Here is a 6,000-nt window from a genome sequence, read left to right on the forward strand (position 1 = left end):
CCGAAAAAGAGATAGACGGAAGCAACCAGGTGAGGTACCAGCGCGTTTTGAACTTCTCGTGAGGTACCTGGATCTCAGCTCCAACAATCTCAACACCATAGAAAGCTTGCTCCTACAAAACAATCGCCTGGATGCTGATCTGTGTTTGCCTCCCTCCAAAGGTGTGCTAGTTTGATGGAGGCGAGCTTTAACACTCTTGGCGGAGAACTCCCAGCGAAAACCATCACCTGATCCTCTGGGCGAATGGTTTCGAGGGACATATTCCATCCGCTTTAGCAACCTCATCGACCTGCAAGACCTGTAACGGTTGAGCTTGGTGAGTATTAACAAAGAGTAGAATGGCAACACCACCTTATGCGTTGTCACGACTTTTTCTTCCTCGATCTTCGCTTGGAACTTGCGAGGCGTTGAGCGGAAATGATGTCTTTTGTGTTGTTGCATCTTGCTGTGGAGAATTTTTTGAAGCCTTCAATTGGTTCCTGGTTGAGAACCGTACAAACTGCTTATTCAGTCTGATTCAAAACGAAGTGAGTTATGTGTGCGTAAAAATAACCCAAACTGCAAAGTTTCGCTTACAGCGTTGCAAAGCTTTGAGTTGCACCCTCGTTCATGCTGCAATGGATCGTATGTCCATCTGAACAAATAGCGAGAGGAATTTATGGGGATAGATACAAAAAACAAATGTTTACCTTGCCAGGAACAGAATGTAGAAACAGACGGACGAAGTAGAACATCCAGCTTCAATGTGCGTGTTGGACTTACAGAGAAGGCCTGTGTCCTTAGAGTGCATCTATTGGCAAAGAGCTGAACAACAAACAGAGTTAGCAGATCAAAAGAATGCTACTGGCCGTGATCGTTGTTAGTTGAATCAGCCCTCCAGGATTCAGTTCCTCCAAAGAAGAAACCACCACGTACGGCATCCCAAATGCTTTCGCTAGGCAGTGGCAGCCATTTACGTTGAAGCAAGGAGCTGCATCAGCAACCAGCGAAGAGAAGTTGCTCTACGTGAAAGTGTCCTGTGAGCTTGGAATGATGAAGAGTGGAGATTAGAGCGGACTCACATTCTAAAACAACTGGCGATGACGACAGTTCTCCGGTTGCTGTCTAGAGCCGGCCACCAGTGACTTGAAAGAAAAGAAGACAGGCTTGACACTAGAACGAGGTGTTAGTGAATGAGACTTGAGAAATCAATTTACCCTGTCCAGTTCCTTCTTGATCAGCCATAAGACTAGTGAAAATTTGTGTAGCTAAGGCACTCTGGGCTCAACCACAAGAATTTAAGTGGGATCCACAAGTCCAAGAATGCCATACCTTGTACGACGATTTTGTGATGCTCTCGATCGACGCCCAGCGACCTTGCAGCATGCCCAATGCAGGTCTGGATGGAGATCGTACCAAGAACAGCGCCCTGGGCGTCGAGAGAAGCGTCCCTACATCTTTAACTCCCAACGATATAAAAGGTAATATAGCATATATATATATATATTGTATCTCGTCTAAATGACCTCAAAACTGAGAGGTGGTTAAAATATGATAAAATTCTTTATCGTACATTAATTTGTATAGATAGAAATTACCCAAAATAGTCATTTCAATGTTTTGAATGGATATATTTTGAATTTTTTAATCTTGTAAAAGTAGTTGTGCAATATACAAAAATAATTATATAATAACACTATTTGTTGGGTTGCATAAACTGTTTTTGAAATGACATTTTGTGCACTCACAATCACAAGTTTAGTTTTTTACTAAAATATATTATAGAAACTCATTATTCAAAAGAACCTTCTATATTAGCATTTATCATATATATATATATATGTGTGTGTGTGTGTGAGGGCCAAGTGTATGTATGTATGTATGTATGTATGTGTGTGTATGTATGTATGTATGTATGTATGTATGTATGTGTATGTATGTATGTATGTATGTATGTATGTATGTATGTATGTATATATGTATGTATATACATATATACATACATATATGTGTATGTTACCCTAATATGTTAACTATAATATTATAACATATGAATTGTACATTTAGGATTGGTCCTCAATTAATATATCTATTCCCATATCTCAAGAGGGGTATTGCAATTTATCTCTAAAAGTCAAAGCTTTTTGGCAGTGCTTCACTTAATGTTTAGGATCATATTTTTATCGTTATTCCTTTATTCTTTTTTAAATCTAGCCTTTCTCCAAATCTAGGATTGTAGCTATTAGATTTATTCTTCCTTTTCAATTTTTATTGCATTCTTTTCTTCCACCATGCCATATTGTTGTTGATTGAAAAATGTTTTATCCAAGGCTGTAGATGATGTGTTGTTATTATCACCTAATACCATTGTTCTTATGGCTTAACTTTTGGTGTTATATAATATGATCTTATTCGTGTTACTCCAATTCTTAATGTGTTGTCCATCTCTAACTTTTGTGAGATGTATTTCTATAAATTCTTCTATTTTTGGTTTTTTGCCATTTTCTTTATAAGAAGTTAATGTTTATAAATTTGAGTAGATTCCTTTTTGTAATGCATATGATCATGGGATGAGATTTAGATATACTGTCATCATGGATCCTTAAAACCTTAGGGGATAAATAAGGATAAAATAGTCACTAAATCAAACAATGACCCATTTTTCAGTTGGCTTAAGGGGAGAAAGACAAAGTATGTTACATGTGGTATTAGAGCAAATAGCACGGGTTAATTTCTATTTACTAGTGATTACTTAAAATATAATTTGAAATTGTATGTATGGGCTTTCTCTAAATTTGAAATTGCATGTATTGGGCATCCATGTGTATATCCTTCCTCTAAATTTAAAATTATATATATTAGGCATCCATACATATGCTTTTCCTCTTTTATATGTCCTTCCTCTTGGGGAGCATCCACAAACAAAAGTATCCAAATAGATAATATATATATCTTTTATCTTGTGGAGCATCTATAGATGAAGGTATTCAAATAGATAAAATAACCTTCATAACTCTTTTTTTATAAAATAGTCTGACTTTATGATATACCCTTAAGTAAGGTATATTCCTAACCCTAAATTTGAAATTATATATATTAGGCATCTATGCATATGTCTTTCCTCTTGTGGAGCATCCATTGATGAAGATATCCAAATAAATAAAATAACCTTCATACTCTTTTTCCATGAAGTAGTACGGGTTCATTATCTTTTCGAAGAAATGATCTCAGATAGAAAATTGAGATTTACAAGGAAGTTTTGGGGCATATTAAACCAATGGGTAGACCAAATGTGTGCATGCTCAAGTTGAGGATTATTTGTCGTATTATGTTATGATGGACTAATGCGATTGAGTTTAGCATTTAAACATAGTAGAAATGTGTTATAACAATGTATTTTATAACATTATTAGTTGATTCATTTTGTATCTTTAATTGGCTTAAGGGGAGATAAATAACGTGCACTACACTTTTAATAAGGAATTTGATTATTTTAATGATAACTTTAGAGATGAGTTAAAGATTTCACAAGGTATGTATTAATTATTCAATTTGCCATTTAATACTTTTTCTTTACTTTATGCTCTTTTATAACCTTTCCTTATTTCTCGGCTGAGCCATCTTCTCATATTCCTAGTGTCTTTTCTTTATATGCAATATTTCCTTCTCCTAGCACATTAAATATTTATAATATTTATATGATTATCATTCTCAATCTGGTATTGAGTTGAGTATTGTTTGTCTTTATCATATTAATTTAAATATTAAGTATATGTATGAAGACAAGAATCTTTTTTTATTTTATTGTATTGAGTATTGAGTGCATATCCCTAGTTATGATATTAAGTATATGCATAAAGATAAGAATCTTATTTTATTTTATTGTATTGAGTATTCCCCTATCTAAGGGTTAGATCATTTTTACTAGAGTTTTGGGTTGAGTGCATATCCCTGATTATGAATGTTTACGAGAGCATATATTTTTTACTATTAATGCTAAGGAATTTATGTATTCCCTTGAGAATGTAGACTTTCACAATACAATAGTGGACCAAGAATAAAATAATATAAATTGTGAAGTGAGGACAAGCATAACAAGTTTGAATAGAATATATAGCTCCACGTATTGAATATGAATAAATGCCATAGTGAAATGAGGCCAAACATATATACAAAGTGAGGATAAGTCCAACAAATCCAAATAAAATTAGTGCTTTAGAAATTTGTTTTTATCCTTTGAGAAGAGGATAAAGAGGATGTAAAGAACAAATGAAGTGACTGAAGAAAACACTTCTTTTAAGAAAGAAACATTAAGAAAAAACATTATTAAACTCATTATTCAAAGAAACCTTCTATATTACCATGTTTGTGTGTATATATATATATATATATGAAGAACTTTGGCCCGACTCAAAGATTTGTAACAAGAGCAGGAAGAGTTGTATTATATTCTATAAATGCCACTATCAACTGAGTCTAATTGTTCAACTACAATCCCATAGCATCAAGCAATTGCACCAACTGCTACTCTAAAGTCAAAAAAAGAGGAGGCTACTACTCTACCATGAAAATGAACAAAAAGGAAAGAGCAAAAGAGAAGAAGTTAAAAAAAGATGTAAGAAAAAGAAAATTTAAACAATGCAAAAGCTAAATCTAAAGTAAGATCCCAAATCCAAGCACTCAAATTAAAGTTACCTCTCAACTCCACCAATATGAGTGTATAGGAGATGGAAATGGAATATAGAAATATGCATCTCAATTAACCAGAAAACCCTAGCTTATATATAAGAGTGAGTAGTCCAAATTGAAACCAATTTAACGACTACCAAAATCCCACTATGTGAATATTAGTATATGGCATCATAGTTGTACACTTGGACCTCACACACACATATATCATTTGTGATGATGTGTATTATTAGTTTAATCACTTTATAGTGGTTGCCACATATCATTCTTGGGATGATGCTCAATGTTTATATGAATTTCCTATGTGTCTCCAAGCAACGCCATTGTAATGGTACAATGGTTTGATCGTATCCACTCGTGAGGATTGAAGCATTCTCCTAGACATTTTCAAACATGCATTTAGACATATCAATGATTGTGATAATGCCTTCTAACAATTGCATCATCTTTTTCAAGGGCCATTTGAGTTAGTGATGCAATTTGGTATTCGGATCCGGAGCCTCTTACTTTGTGTGGAGCCAAATATGTCAAAGTGGATCAAATTAAGAATATTATGGTCAACACTTTGTTAAGATCTTGTAGGACTTATGCATGCATTTGCTCTAGCCACCCTTGACAATACTCTTTGCTTGGCACAACATTATGAGAGGTCACCTGTTCCACTTCTCACTCCACGTCCTTCAACTCTAGTTTTTTTATGGGAGATGGTTTTGTTGTAATGGAGGTTGATGTTACTATTACCCAAGTTCAAGGACAAGGGCGAGGACATAGTTGTGGTTGTGATGTTTGCTATTAGGTTCCTTCTCGAACTCTATCTCAAACTCCTTCTCGGACTCTTTTTTGGATTCATTCCTGACACTTCCATGTGTCATGACACTTACCATATGTTAATCCTTCTTGTGTCCCTTTTTAGAGACTCATTCATCAATTGCTTCGTACTCATTCCTCGAACATTTTGTTCGGAGTTGCACTCCTATTGTCAACTTTCCAAGTCAAAGCTTTTGGTCTAACATATTATGCTTGTTGAACTTCTGCTTCGGCCACCACCATATGGCACCCTTTCTACTCCACTTTGGGGATTAGGGATTTGTGTCTCACAACTTCACCACCCATAGACAAAGTTCAATATCTTCATCGAATAATAAATCATTTTATAAAGTAATCCCATCATGGATTACCATTCTCATCCTTAGCATCAAGCTAATATTCGTTAATGGTTCAATACTAAAGGCTCACCATGCTTTGCCCATTTTTTAAGGAGTATAGTCTTTTTAACTTAAAGTCTTATTAGATTATTGGTGGTAGTTTTCTACTTTTGTTTATTTAGTTCTC

Source organism: Selaginella moellendorffii, unplaced genomic scaffold, assembly GCF_000143415.4.
Source record: "Selaginella moellendorffii unplaced genomic scaffold, v1.0 SELMOscaffold_29, whole genome shotgun sequence".
NCBI lineage: Eukaryota > Viridiplantae > Streptophyta > Lycopodiopsida > Selaginellales > Selaginellaceae > Selaginella > Selaginella moellendorffii.